The 15,349-nt window shown below is 40.6% G+C and overlaps 1 pseudogene; it reads right to left on the bottom strand.

Moving 5' to 3' along the window:
* Positions 1–7,726: 7,726 nt before the first annotated feature.
* LOC149997939 (disks large-associated protein 4-like) lies at positions 7,727–14,948 on the bottom strand (annotated as a pseudogene).
* Between the last annotated feature and the right edge of the window lie 401 nt (positions 14,949–15,349).

The raw sequence follows: 15,349 nt of genomic DNA, 5'->3' as shown, positions 1-15,349 counted from the left end.
TCAAGGAGAATCCTGTGGCTTAGCCTGAGAACTTTTTTGTGAAGTTTCTAGATCTTCATGGTTTTCACTAAAATATACTCCTGTTTTGAACAACATGGTACTTAGTTAAGTGTCAGAATCAATGGACTAGAATATATCTGGAGTCTCGCCCCACCCCCACCCTGCACTGACCCTAACCACCAGGTGCAAGGTACAATGCTGAACACTTGCATGCAATAGTTCAGTTAAGCCCCGCTTTAACAACCTTGTGAGATACAGTCAATTATTGTTTACAGTAGTTGCATTCCATAACATGGCACTGAACACTGAATTAGAGAATCACAAACCATTGCTGCTAAGCAAAATACAGGGTTAGGTTCCTGAAAACTTCTGGTCATAATATTTTCATCAACTGATCAATACATAACTTTGTTTTATGTTTCTTTTTTGTTTAAAGATACCATATGCAATATATACTGTTGATTCCTTCACATTGAATTCTTCATCAACAGCACTATAACTCATGCCCGAATGAAGCTTATCTAACACGTATTTTCTCCCTCTATTCTCCATGGCAGTCTTCTTGCACTCAGGAACAGTAGACAACGTTTTGGCAATATGCTTGGGAGGTATTTTAAATAGTGAAATCACCAACAGAAAGCGCAAAATTGAAAAAAATAAAACAAACAAAATGTGGTACTAAATAGACCACGAAAAAGAACGCTTGTTTACAGCATGAGAGCTGAAAAAAAAAGGTAAAAGTGTTGCTTTCTTCAACCTCAAGTGAGAAAGTAAAAGCTGGGCAACTCAGATTTTTCTTTGCTCTGCATGTGTCTGCGAATATGGCCAAAAACACCATGAGTATCAATTTGGGGATCATAAAGAGATTTTAGCAAGTAAGTAAATTCATAAAAACAGAATCTGTAAATAATTAAGATCAACTGAAGATTTATGATTTTTATGATTTTCATTATTTAGATGAAGAAATTGAAGATCAGAGAGGGTCACTGCTCCAAGGTCATTCTTATAAAAAGTGGTAGAGAAGGGATTCAGATGCTGTTCTGCTCAGCTCCAAAGTTCCGTCGTCGGCAGCCATCCATCTCGAGAGACGATGGTGTAGCTTCTTAAGAGTCTATCTGCACCGCCGAGAATGGCTGTGCAGTCCGACTCGGGAGTGACACGGTATCTGTCTCCTCCCGTGTTGAATCGACATCTTGCGATGATGCTGGAGTGTCCTCTCCAGTGAAGCTGAAGCTACAGAGCCTGGGCAGGGTGATATGGAGGGTCTGCTGTTGCCCATGCAGCAGACCCCCCCTCTCTTCGCAGCTGAAGGGTCCAAGGGAAAGACGGAGTCAATACAGCTTGGCTTCAGGTGCGCCGCAGGAGTTGCCGGTGTTGACTACAACGTCGAACCGCCTTAGGGACTCCGGCTCCGGATTTTCTGTCAGGGTTTACTCCCTTAGCCTTTCCCCTGAAGAGGTATGCCGCAAGGCAGCGGAGGTTTTTTGGAGTCAGAGTTTTCCTTCTCTGATGTGCCCTGACTGGAAGATCGAACCAGCTACACTTAGCTCGCAGGCCGACGCTCAATCCACTGAGCCAAACCAGCCAGGGCTTAGCTCCAAAGTTAAATATGCTTAATCACTATTATCTCCTGATGTTCATTAACAGAGAACTAGTTAAACAAATTATAACAGTGAAATTCTACAGAAAGTTTCAGAAGGTGATACTCTAGTATTTTATTACATTCCTATTATTTAAAAAGAGCTACCAAATGAGGCCTTGGGTGCTATTCAAGGAACTTTCTATTCATTTTCTCACTTGATTCTCACAATTACCCAAAGAGGAAGATGCTGTCCAAATCCCCATTTGACTGATTAGAAAATTGAGGCCTAGAGATGTTATGTAACTTGTTTAAGATCACATGACAAGTAAGAAAAACCTGGTCTCAAGCTTTTAACCACCACATTATCCTAAATCCAAAAATGAGCATGTGACCAAAACAGCAACAAAAGACAGAAACTGAACATTGGGGAAAATATGACAAAACAAGTGAAGATTATTAAAAATAAGGCAGAATACTAAGTCTTTTGAAGCACTTCTAGTACATGACTAAAAAGGGACGGTAAGGGAGAGATGTGCTTATTCAATGAGAATCTCTTTAGGATGCAGTTAACAAAGATTTTCACAAAATATTTATTTCTGACGCTTATGTTAAATTTTGCTACTAAACAAAAGGATGAGAAAGAGTAGACAACAATGGCATATATAATCGGTATAATACTAAAGAATGAGATATACCATATAAATATTTGAGGAAAGTTTTACAATCTATCAAACAGAAGAGTCCAGATTGTGGAAAGTATCATGTCAAAAAGGCTTGCATTCCAGGCAGTGCAACACCATCATGCTTTTAGAAATACTGTGTCAGCTTCATGTGTTAGCTTAGTAAGTGTCCCTTTCACTGGCTTCTTCCATGAGCTCAAAAATCCATCCGAATTCATGAAAATAGGCTACATGTTAGTTTATCTGATCAGAACACTATTTCTCTTAGGGAAATTAGATCTATCTTAGAAAAATCTGTGGACTAAAAATTTCTCTGGTTTTCTTTCTTAGTTAGGCTCCTTTGGGTGCAAGTAACAAAAAGCTCCTGTTCAAATTATTTAAATAAGGAAAATGTATTATATCAGGTAATGGGTAGGTGATAGGGTAGTTACTAGGTCAGTTAATTTAGCAGCAAACGATGTTATCAGGAATGTAGGGGGATTTTTTTTCTTTTCCTATTTTTCTGCTCTGCCATGTGCAGGCTTTTGTCCTCAGGCTTATCTCCTCATGGTTGCAAGATGGCTGCTGTAGTTCCAGGGTATCTTATTTATCTGCAGGAAATATGTTACAAGACCCCCAGTAGATGCTTGAAACTGAGGATAGTACCAAATCTTATATACTATATTTTTTCCTATACATACATACTTATGATAAAGTTTAAGTTGTAAATTAAGCACAGTGAGAGATTAATGACAATAATAGTAAAATAGAACAATTATAACAATATACTGTAACACAATTTATGTGAATGTGGTCTCTCTCACTCCTATTGCACTGTACTAACTAACACTTCTTGTGATGACATGAGATGGATGATACAATGCCTATGCCGTGATGAAGTGAGGTGAACGACATAGGCACTGTGACGAAGCATTAGGCTTTACTGACCTTCTGACAATACTCAGAATGAGGCTCGTCTGCCTCAGGTGATCGTGGATCATCAGGCCATGATGAGCTACTAAGTGACTAATGGGCAGGTAGCATTTACAGCATGGATACGCTGAACAAAGGAATAATTCATGTCCCGGGCAAGATGGTGCAGAATGGTGTGATATTTTATTAAACTATTCAGAATGGTACTCAATTTAAAACTTATGAATTGTTTATTTCTGGAATTTCCTATTTAATATTTTCAGAGTGTGGTTGACTGTGGATAACTGTGACTATGGGTAACTGAGACAGTGGAAAGTGAAACTGCAGGAACAGGGGGACTACTATAGATGTTATCACATCAAGATGAACCACTTCATTCTGTGTTTTATTGTCAGCAAGGAAAAATCTTCCCCTAAAGGTCCCCCGCTTTATTCCAGCAGACCTGCTTTCATGTGTCATTAGCTAGAATTATATTACATACCCATGCCTAAACCACGATTGGCTTAGACCAATAAAAATTCACCTCCTGGAGATAGGAAGGACCCAGATATCCATATCTCAACAAAACTAGAGTTCTGTTAGCAAGAAAGAATGGGAGAGTAAACAACATACAGGCTCTCCCATACTTCTAAATAGTGATTATTTGATGTCATCACGCCCCTAAGCTAGAGTCAGAAAATATACTGAACGGATATTAGTATCCTATACACATAATAAATGTTATTGGATTGATAATGGAGCTCTTTAATGAGTCACTCTTGCAACATCATATATTTAATTTGGGGGAGCAAGAATAATACAAAAGACTCCTCCACAACCCTTATACATTTGGGTGAAAGTTGCCAATATGATGCCCCATTATCCATGAATACTTTAGAATGTAGTTCCTACAAACATAGATACTCTCCTACATAACCACAACACAACCATCAAAGTTGATATATGACTCCCACCTAATAACCAGAATCTATTTAAGTTCCACCCATTTTCCTAATAATGTCCTTTGTACCTGTAGAATTCAATCCAAGATCATACGTTGCATTTAGTTGTGACCTTCAATCTGGAAAAGTAGTTCCTCAGTCTTTCCTTCACTTTCAATACCTTATGTTTTTGAAGACTACAGGCCACTTTTGTTATCCTCATCCAAAGACATGCTTATTGATTTTAGAGAAAAGAGGAGGGAGAAAGAGAGGGGGAGAAACTTCAATGTGAGAGAGAAACATTGATTGGTCACCTCTCATATGTGCCCAAACTGGGACCAAACTCAACCTCAGCATGTGCCCTGAGCGGAAATTGGACTCGTGACCTTTTGGTTTACGGGATAATGTTCCAACCAACTGAGCCACATCAGCCAGTGTGACAGGCCATTCATTTTGTAGATTATTCCTCAGTTTGGGTTTGTCTTGTGTTTTCTAATGATTTGATTCAGGTAATGCATTTTTGGCAGAGTTATCACAGAAATGATGCTGTGTTTTTTTTCTCATTGCTTCCTATCAAGGGGTAAACAATTTCAATTTGTCCCATTACTAGCTGGTAACTTTGATTACTTGAAAATGTGGTATTTGCCAGGTTTTGCCACTTAAAAGTTACTTTTTTTCACTTGATAATTAAATAGTTTGTGGGAAGTTATTTTGAGACTATGTAAATATCCTGTTTCTCATAAAATTTTCATCCACTAATTTTAGTATCCATGATGTTTCCTGGATGAATTAACTGTTGCTGCAGTGGTTGCCAAGTGGTGATTTTCTATCCAATATTCTTTCTGCATTTATTAGTTAGCATTCAAGTGTAAAGAAAATCTTTCTAGTCGTCCTATTTGCTTATTAATTTATTTACTTATATCAATATGGACTCATGGATTCTTGTTTTATATAATCCTTTACTACTGTTATTTATTTTGAACTCTAATTGTCTCATATTTAGCTCCTTTGAGATGGCTTCTGTGTCTTTTTGACAATTCCCCATAATTTTTTGAGTACTACTTTATTTTTAGTTTTATTTTGGCATAATAAGATGTTCCAAGAGGGGAAGGAGGATTGGGGGAAGACAAAAAAGAGTAAAAAAGTCAAATAGATGGTGACAGAAGGAGACTAGACTTTGGGTGGTGAGCACACAATGGAGTATACAAATGTTGTATTATAAAGTTATACACCTGAAGTTTATATAATGTTATTAACCAATGCTACCTCAATAACTTCAATTTAAAAAGATATTCCAAGCTTGTTTTGTACTGTTTATCCCATCTTTGTGATGAGCTGTTTTTCTTTGCATCCTGATACCTTTTAACAGAGAATAATATTTAGAAACCAAGATGTGGGCACATGTGTGCTGCTCTTGTGCTAAAGGATACACATAGATCTATATATACACATATATACAAATAATACATATGTACAGAATTTTTATATATACATAAAAATATAAAAATTATATGGCTTTATATTTCTATATATTTATATAATACTTATTGGTATGTCTTATATATTTAGATTTTTAAATATCTATATTTATATCGATATATAGAGCCATATTATTTTTCTATTTTTATGTATACATATATAAATTCTGTACAGATATAAGAGTATGTTGTGTACAATATGATATTGTATATATGTGTGTGTGTGCACACACATACATGCATTTAAATCTATATTTCTTTTTATTCCTATCTCTATTTATTTACTTATTTATTTATTTTACACATTACCTCATTTATTCTCATGACATACCTATGAGGTAGGGAGGGGCAGGGACTGTCCCTGTTTTACAGAGGAGGAAGTTGAAGCACACAGAGGTCAAGTGATTTGCCCAAGGTCACAGACAGCAGCCAAGCTGAATTGGATTCCAGAGCTGGCCCTTGGTTCATCTGGGGCCCCCTGCAGCAAGTGCCAGACACCAGGATGTCCCCAGTGCCGTAGCCTACACACAGTAGACAGCAGCCCTCTTGCACTAAGCTCACTGCAGGCTGGGCCATGCCCTCCCGCTGACTTCCTCACCCTGCCCTGTAGGCCTGGGACATTGCAGTTTAGGGCTCAGGATACTCAGGGAATGGGGCTGAGGGGCAAAGGAGAGAGAAGGATGGTTGGGATAAAAAAATAAAACAGGCGGCTCAGTTGGTTGGAGCATCATCACTTACACCAAAGGGTTGTGGGTTCAATTCCCTGGCAGGGCACATACCTAGGTTTCAGGTTCAATCCCCTGTCGGGCACATATGGGAGGCAACCTATTGATCTTCCTCTCTCACATCAATGTTTTTCTCTCTCTCTCTCTCCCCCTTCTTCTCTCTCAAAAATCAATAAACATATCCTGAGGTCAAAATTAAAAATAATAATTAAAAGAAAATGTAGAGCAGAACATAAAACTCAGAGGCTGGGCAGATAGGTCCATGGCTAGGTTTCAGGTGGGGGGTGTACAGCAGGTGGTGGGAGACCATAGAAAAGGGGAAGCTTGCATGCAAGGTGTATGTTATTACACATACTTGTACACACACCTAGATATAGTATTACTACACATAAAAATATATGCTTTTCACATACTCACCTCCCGCCAAGAGCTGCAAGAGCCAGCGGTGGTGCTAGTAGGCATGGGTGAGCAGATGGGCCTTTGTTAAATATGCACTCTAAGGTCTAGGTACATATCTACACATACTACAGACACAGTACCACTCCCAGGTACTGTACATAGGCTTAGGCCAGGAACAGGCAAAAGGGGTTCCTCTCTAGAGTGTCCCCTCCAAGTCACTCTGAGTCATACTTTTTGCTGAAGGAAGAAGGGGCTAGAGAAAAGAAAAAGGTAGGAGTCTGGGGTGTGATAACTGTGGCTTTTACCTCATTTTGCCCCCAAAGACTTAAACCCTCCTCATTTTCTCAGGGAGGTGAGTCACTTATGGCTGGTGGATCACAGGGTGGGGGCTACTTCTGCTGAGAGGGACCTACATCTGTGTGTGTGCACCTGTAAGACTGTGTGTGAGCACTTCCCTGGGTAGGGATGCGTGTCCACCTCTCTGTCCTCTGAGCTCTCAGCCACAAAGACAGCGAGAACCAGAAAGCTGCCAACTAGGATGGTGACCCCTGTGTGAGCCCTGAAGGGAAAAGAAGAAGGGAAGAATGAAAACTCTGAGGTCAGAGCAGACCTAGCTGGGAAAAGAAGGAAGGACATGGCAGGCGCCCAAGGCTGCCCTTGGACTGTCATCGTCTTGTAAACAAGCTTGTTTAAATTCTCATTAGATAGAACAAGTAACACTACAGTTTGGGGGTTGGGCCAGGGAGTTACCTAAGTCCATCTATCCAGTCCACCATGGCCAGCAAGTTTTATAGTTTTGTGTTATTGTTGATTTTTTGGTGTGGAGTCTACATAACCTAAAACTGGGAGGCACCCCCCAAAAAGCCAAATTGTGAGCCCTTGTATGTGTCAATTTGAAAATTGGCTCAGGGTCTGTAGATAGAATAACCATACTCAAGGTTGAGAATACTTTTGTTCCATTCACATTTAGTCTGTTTGTGTGTGTGTGTTTTTTAATAACTTAAAATTGTTTGCTTCCTACTTCCTGGTCTCAGAGCTGGGTCTGGGACTGGGGGGCATAAACCTCGATGCTGTCCGCAGTCCCTGTGGCTGAATTCTGCCTCATAGAAGCTGCTCACTTGGCTGCCAAGAGTGTCTTGCTGACTCCTTGATGCTGCTTGTCCCTGGCATCAGAGGACTTATAGCGTCTCGCTGCTGGCTTGAATTTGGTTGGCTTCTTTGGGACCAGAAGGGGTGGTTTCTTTTCTTACTTCCTCTTGGGGGTCTCCACCAGCTGCCCGCTATTGGGCTTGAGGTGGTGGAGTTCATCAAACTTCATGCTGATGTCCTTGATGGAAAGCTGTAGCAGGTCCCAGAACCCTGCCAGTTCCTAGGCTGTTGGATGTGGGTTGGCGTCAGGGTTCAAATTTTGCTCACAGAGACTCCAGAACTGCTGGAATTTCTGGGACACTCTCCACAGCACTGAGGACTTTTCCAAGATTGTTCTCTTTGGTTTCCTTGTCCATCTGGCAGCACGAGTCTTCCCGCTGCTCTGTTTCTGCCTGCAGTAGCTCCAAGAACCAGTAGTCATCACCCTACAGTTCCCGGGCTGTGCTGGCTCTGCCTAGAAGTTGGAGGAGATCTTGAATTAAGGGTCAGGTGGGGACAGCAACAATGCCTCTAGGGCAGGGTTGCTGTTGTCTCCATAGGAGAGGTAGTGCTTGATCTGGACAATCCCGGGGGCAGCCGAGCTGATGGAGTGGGGGTGGAGGGTACAGTCCGAGAGGCTCCTCTTGGATGCCTTACAGCCCAAGTCATAGTTATCCTGGGTATCTGAATTGGTGACCTGTTGGGAGGACTCTCTGTGAGAAGGAGTGCTATTTCACCAGTCATTCTCTACCTGAACCCCAAAGAACTGCAATCTGATAGGAGGACTGGGTTCCTCTTTTGGCACTGGCTGAATGCAGTCAACTTGTGTTCCTAGAGATCAGTGATTTTCAACAGGTGTGCAATAAGAATTATTTTTAAAAAGATGCTATTTATTTATTTTTAGAGCGAAAGGAAGGGAGAGAGAGGAAAAGAGAGAGAGAAACAACAATGTGTAGTTGCCTCTTGGAGGCCCTCAACTGGAGACCTGGCCCGCAACCCAGGCACATACCTTGAACTGGCGACCCTTTTGAGTCACAGGCCGGCATTCAATCCACTGAGCCACACCAGCCAGGGCAAGAATTTTTAAAACATGCAATACCTGACTATTTAGTCAGGGACACTGATCTCTTTTCCTTTAGATTGCCAAATAAAAAATAAAAAAAATGACAACAACCAACACAACAATAGCGATCTGATGTGAATGAATCAAAATTATACCTTTTTTCTTTTTTCTTTCTTTTTTGTTTTGGTCAGATTGGCAAAAAAAAAAAAAAATCTTTTTGGTGTGCTGCAGAATTTTAGTAATTAAGTTATGTGTGCCATGAGATGGAGAAGGTTGAAAGTCACTGCTACAGATGATGATGGCCTCAGGGTGGGCTTTGGAGCTGGTCAGCACCCCTTGTTCACTCTTCAGAGCTGCAGGTTTGGCGGTGGTTCTGGGGCCTTGGAGGCTGGGGTTACTTTGCCCCATGTCACAGTGGGTGGTTGAGTACTGCTGTCCAGGGTGTCCCACAAGTTGCTCAGGCCCAATTGGCTTATCACCTTGCTCTTATGGTCCTGGCTATCCAGCTAGGTGTCCTGGGCAGACCTGGTACTGCTCTGGATGGTGACTGAGAAGAAGGGCTTTGAAAAGGTGTTTGGAGGGGTTGGTGGTGGAGTGTTCTTATACACCATTAGACATGACGACTGCGGAAGCATGCAGCTGTTGCTGAAACTACTGGCGCTGGGCAGTGGGGAGAGCCACCTTTATATATTTTAAACCATGAGGTCATACTGATAATCCCAATTTTAGTATAACATTAAAGGGCCAGTCTAGTTTTCTCCCTTTCCCTATTTGTAACTCCCACAGTGAAAATATCCTCAATATTTACATATTAAATCAATTGCTCCACATTCTCCAAAGTGATTAATTGCCTGTTTCCATGATGCCACCTCCCCAGGCAAACACTCTCCTCAACCCACTCACACTTGAACAACCTGCAGCCAGTTGACACTGCCCTTCATCCCTCTTCCCTGTGGATACCTATCTTGCTTAGCCCCACCTAGTGGATTTTAGACTGAATTATTCAGGAAGAGAGGGAATCAGGACAGGAAGGCCAGCAAGGAGTCAGATAGTTGGGCAGGCCCATATATTTACTTTTGAATAAAACTTCCAGGTAAAGGTATTTTAACCAAAAAGACAACTGTAAGAGTGAAAAATGTTGGGGATAATGACAAACCAGTGGAGATTATAGTTTGGAAGAAGCAGACCCTCATGACAATTTTTAAATAATAAGGTAAATATAAATTCTTATAGTTTAATGTGTTATGTTTTCTTTCTTCTAAATATTTGTGTCCATAATTTTTAAATTAAAAATATCACACCTCTTAAACTAGAGCCTTGCTATTCCAGGTGTAATCCACCAGCATCATCTGGGACTGTGACAGAAATAGAGTCTCAAGCCCCACCCTAGCGATACTGAATCAAAATCTACATTTAACAAGATCCCCTACGTGATTCATCTAAACTTTAAAGTTTGAAAAGCCCTGAGTTCCAACATTTATCATTTTGTAGCAAAATTCATCTTGGTCTCTCCTACAAAATGTAGGTAGTGAAAGTCCATCTCCTCTAGATCTAGCCCCAGAAATTGGAGATAAAAGTAAATACAACCTCTATCTCACTTCATATACTATTATTTATATTCATTCACTTCCTTCTACCCTTCTTATCTGCCTCTCACCCTCTTCCCTTTTTTCTCTCATTTTTAAACATTTAGTTTACCTAAATAGCTGGTAAATACCTTTAGGAAAATAACTATTTGCCCCATACGTTTACAGTTTAGTAGCTAGATACCAAAAAGTCTGGCTAGTGATTTACAAACTAACTTCTGAGAGAACTATATTTAAAGAGTACAATGAAGAAAAACCCAGTTAGATTGCTGTGCTTTGAGAATTAGCTTCAAATGAGAGAACTAAATTATTTTCCATTATTTTTCTTAATGCAAAATGTCAACATTCTGAAATCAGACAGACCTTGATTAAGGATATCAGTTTACAACTTGCTGGCTGTGTAAACTTGGGAAAGTCTCTTAAACTCTCTGAATTTCCACTTCAGTGTTTGGAGTGCTTAAGCTCATGAGCTTTGGAATAAGAAAGCTTAACTTTGAATCTTGCTTATTCCTCTTAGCTATGTAGACTTGGGCAAGCTATTTAACTTTTGATACTCAATGAAATACAGACCTACTTCAGAGGGTTACCGTAGGAAAATGTATTTCAAGTACTTAACACAATGCCTTGGCACCTAGTATGTGTTTAATAATTGTCAACTCAATGTTCTTGTCTCAAGTTTGAAATAAGGGTAATTATATGTAGTAAGGGTTGTTATGAGAGCTTAACACAAGGTCTAAAAAGTGTCTGGCACAAAGTAAGTGCTCAGTAAATATTAGCTATGACAGGCTCGTAGAGTTGTTGTGAGGATTGAGTGGAATAAAATAGTGTGATACTCATGATCGTTATTGTTCCCTCCAATTAGGGGGAAAGTCTCACCACAGGTTTCAGAGACTTTTGACTCTGCTGTAACCTGCAATTTTTAAACCCGTTCTACATTGTACTTAAGTTCTGTACTTATTGCTTATTTCTATGCTAGCATGATACAGAAGGCAACAGCTGAACATTTCAATGTGGATCTGGCTTGGGTAATGCCCCTCTTACCCTAAAATCCTGCTCTTGATATGGCCAGCACCATCCAGTACTTCCTAGATCAGTGTCTGGATTTGGACTGCAAAAGAGAAAAGGAAAAGCAGGTGAGAAGAAATGTTCCAAAATCTTCAAGATAAACAGCAAGGACTGCATCTGCCTAGGAAATAACTTCTTTAAAGACCATGCAAAGGATAAGAGAGGGAACAGTGGAAAGAGCAGCATCCAATTGCTATGGCAACTAAAATTTTGCAAATAAATACTTCAACATAGCTTGTTTCTCAAACAAACTGATCTATTCTTTCTATTATTTGGTTCCTTTTCTGCTTCCTTGTCCTCATTAGTGTACACCCATTTGTATCATACTTTGGAATGAAAGGAAAAGTGCTCCTTTTTGAGCTGTACTATCCCCTTCCCCCAAATAAAATAAAATAAAATCTTGCAATGCATTGTTTGTGCACACACTGAGACAGGAAGTGTCCCTATTATATATCAGGAGCTCTGTCCCTTCACGTGAGTCATCATACCGAGCTCCTGAGGGTATGGTAAGCCAAGAACCTCTCTAAAATTCTGACAATCAAAGCAATAAAGTTCTTGTGAGTCACCAGATTTCTCTAAGCTTCCTTTTCCCAGTGTGCATGAGGTAAATGCCGCTCTAAATTATAAGGAATGTGGGCAAGGTTTGAATCATTTGTATTCATATTCAACTGACCCAGTTTGGACCCAGTGTCCCTTTCCAGTCTATGCTCTCACTGGTCTCCTGTGCTATAGCCAAACACGTCTTCTTGTTCCTGGCACACACACTTTTTTGCCTTGGCTCTTGCCATTCTCTCTGCCTGGAACGTCCTCTCCCCTTCTCTCCACTTCCTCCTATTTTATCAAACTCTCATGTGCCTTCTTATATGTCTCAAATCAAATAGCACCCCTTTCCACAAAGCCTTCTCTGATTACCACAGCTGGTAAAGATCTTGCTTTTCTTATTTGTGTTCTGGTGTTTAGAGTTTTTGTGTGCATCTTTCATTCCCCCATACCCTTGCGGAAGAGTTGAAGTCCCTTGATACCCCAGAGCATTCTAAACAATAAGTGGTCTTTTTATTTACATGTATCCTTCCCGAACCAACCCATGACTTGACTTATAAAGTTTTTGATACCATGGGACATGTCTTGTTCCCTGTGACACACCCAGCATCTAGCTCATTGCTTGGCACATAGTGCTCAAGAAATATTGGTTGAAGTAATGAATAAAAGTAGATGTTTTGTTGGAAATGAATTAGATCTGTATTATGAAACTTGAAATTAATGGGAAAGTATAGTATTGAGTAGTTACACATGCATGGAATTCATTTATTCATTAATGAGTAGAGAACTAGATAAATTACAATCTTGACTTCATGGGGCTTATGTTTCAGTAGGACATGCAGAGAATTAACCAACAAGAAAATAAATAAATTCAGATTGAGATAAGTGTTGTGAAGGAAATATAATAAATAGGGCAATAAAATAGAACCAGTTAGAATATGAGGGGGAACCCCAAAAGCCCAGAATTTATCTATACAAAATTGTGTATTTATTCTTATATGTTTACATTTCAGTCACCTTCAAAGTACTCTCCATTTGATGTGATACACCTATTGAGATTTTTTTCCACTGCTCAAAACATTTTTTGAAGTTATTGATTTTGATGCCTTTTAGTCCTTCAGGGACTTTTTTCATTGGGGAAACAAAAAGTCACTACAGGCCAGATCTGGTGAATAAAGGAGGTGGTGCACAGGGGTCATGCCATTTTTGGTCAAAATCTGTTCAACATTTAACATGGTGTGGGCAGGTGCGCTCGTAAATCACCCATCATGAAATGGGCAACCACATTGAACGAGTCTTCCAAAAAAATTCACTGAAGCCAAATGCAGCCTCTCATAATACCAGTTGGTACAGATACAGATAGGTTCCTAGAACACTCACCTATTGGGAGGAAGCCTGTACTACAAGGAGCTCACCCTCCAGAAGATAATTCTGGTTTTTTTGGGTCTCCCCTCCTAAGTGTTAGTTAGAGTCTTATTTGTAGTATTTCTCAATCTCTGCACTATTGTCATTTTGAACCAGATCATTTTTCTTGCAGGAAGTGGCCCTGTGTATCATAGGATGTTTAGTAGTATCCCTGGCCTCTATCTACGGAATGCCAGCTACATATAACCCCTCCTGTTGTGATAGTAAAAAATGTCTTTAGACATTACCAACTCTCTGCGGGGAGAGGCAAAAGTACTTCCAAATGGGAATCCTGTGTTAAAGTAACGCACATCTCTTTGAGTTGTGACATGAACTGAGACCTGAAAGACAATACAAAAACAAACTTTCGAAACTAGTGAAGTGTATTCCAGGTGGGAAACTAGACTACAGCGCCAAAAACAAACACACAAGAAACCCAAACAAAAAATACAAACAAAAAAAAACCCCCTCCAAACCCACAAAACTATAGTAGTTGAAGATAATGAGGGAGGAGGGGAATGATATATAATGTGTTTAGAGAGGAAGTCAAAGGCTCAATATGTAGTTGTCATATAAGGAAGCCGAAATTTCACTTTAAAGCAATTGAGGCCATTAAGAATTTTAAGAAGAGATGTAACATGCTCTGATTCAAAAGATCACTCTGACTATAGTGTGGCAAATGGACTGGGCAAGAGTAGAAGCAAGGAGACCGATGAGCAGGCTGTGGGAACAATCCAGGTGAATGACGACGAGGCTTCAGTCTAGGGTAATAGCAATGGTGATGCAGATAACTGAACAGATTCATGATATCAAAGAAGTATAAGACAAATAAACCCTGGCTGGTTTGGCTCAGTGGATTGAGCGTCGGCCTGCGAGCTAAGTGTCGCTGGTTCGATCTTCCAGTCAGGGCACATCAGAGAAGGAAAACTCTGACTCCAAAAAACCTCCGCTGCCTTGCGGCATACCTCTTCAGGGGAAAGGCTAAGGGAGTAAACCCCGACAGAAAATCCGGAGCCGGAGTCCCTAAGGCGGTTTGACGTTGTAGTCAACACCGGCAACTCCTGCGGCGCACCTGAAGCCAAGCTGTATTGACTCCGTCTTTCCCTTGGACCCTTCAGCTGCGAAGAGAGGGGGGGTCTGCTGCATGGGCAACAGCAGACCCTCCATATCACCCTGCCCAGGCTCTGTAGCTTCAGCTTCACTGGAGAGGACACTCCAGCGTCATCGCAAGATGTCGATTCAACACGGGAGGAAACAGATACCGTGTCACTCCCGAGTCGGACTGCACAGCCATTCTCGGCGGTGCAGATAGACTCTTAAGAAGCTACACCATCGTCTCTCGAGACGGACGGCTGCCGAATAATAAGACAAATAGTACCACATAAAAATAAACACTGCCAGTTCAGAACAGAACAACCTATGAAGTGGTAAACTAGCTCCTTTCTCTACCTCTCGTAGGTCTGCATGGTCTATTGTCTCCATTTTCTATGCAGATGAGTTCCTGTGCCTCCACCAAGCTTTAGCTTGCACACGGTTTTGATTTACCGTGTCCTAGCCTCTACAGTATCTTTTGGTTCAAGCACCCACCATTTGTTAATTGCCTCATTCTCTCAGCTTCTCAATTCCAAATTGCTCACTGGTCTAGTTTGCACTGAGTTGCCCTCTTTCATAGGGCACATGGAAAGAGCAAATTCACTAAAAATGGAATATGAACGAGAAGACAACGTTTGACACATCTATTGGATGTGACAGGGTATTTTTTAAATCTGTGCTAATTTTTAAAGGTATTTTTTAATTGTGGTAAAATACATGTAACACAAAGTTTGCCATATAACCATTTTTAGGTGTGAAATTCATTGTAATTAAA

This window comes from Furipterus horrens, unplaced genomic scaffold, assembly GCF_987537825.1.
Source record: "Furipterus horrens unplaced genomic scaffold, mFurHor1.1.pri manual_scaffold_11, whole genome shotgun sequence".
In the NCBI taxonomy this organism is placed as follows: domain Eukaryota; kingdom Metazoa; phylum Chordata; class Mammalia; order Chiroptera; family Furipteridae; genus Furipterus; species Furipterus horrens.
Note: the sequence above shows the minus strand (reverse complement) of the source record. Positions and strands in the feature narration are given on the sequence as shown.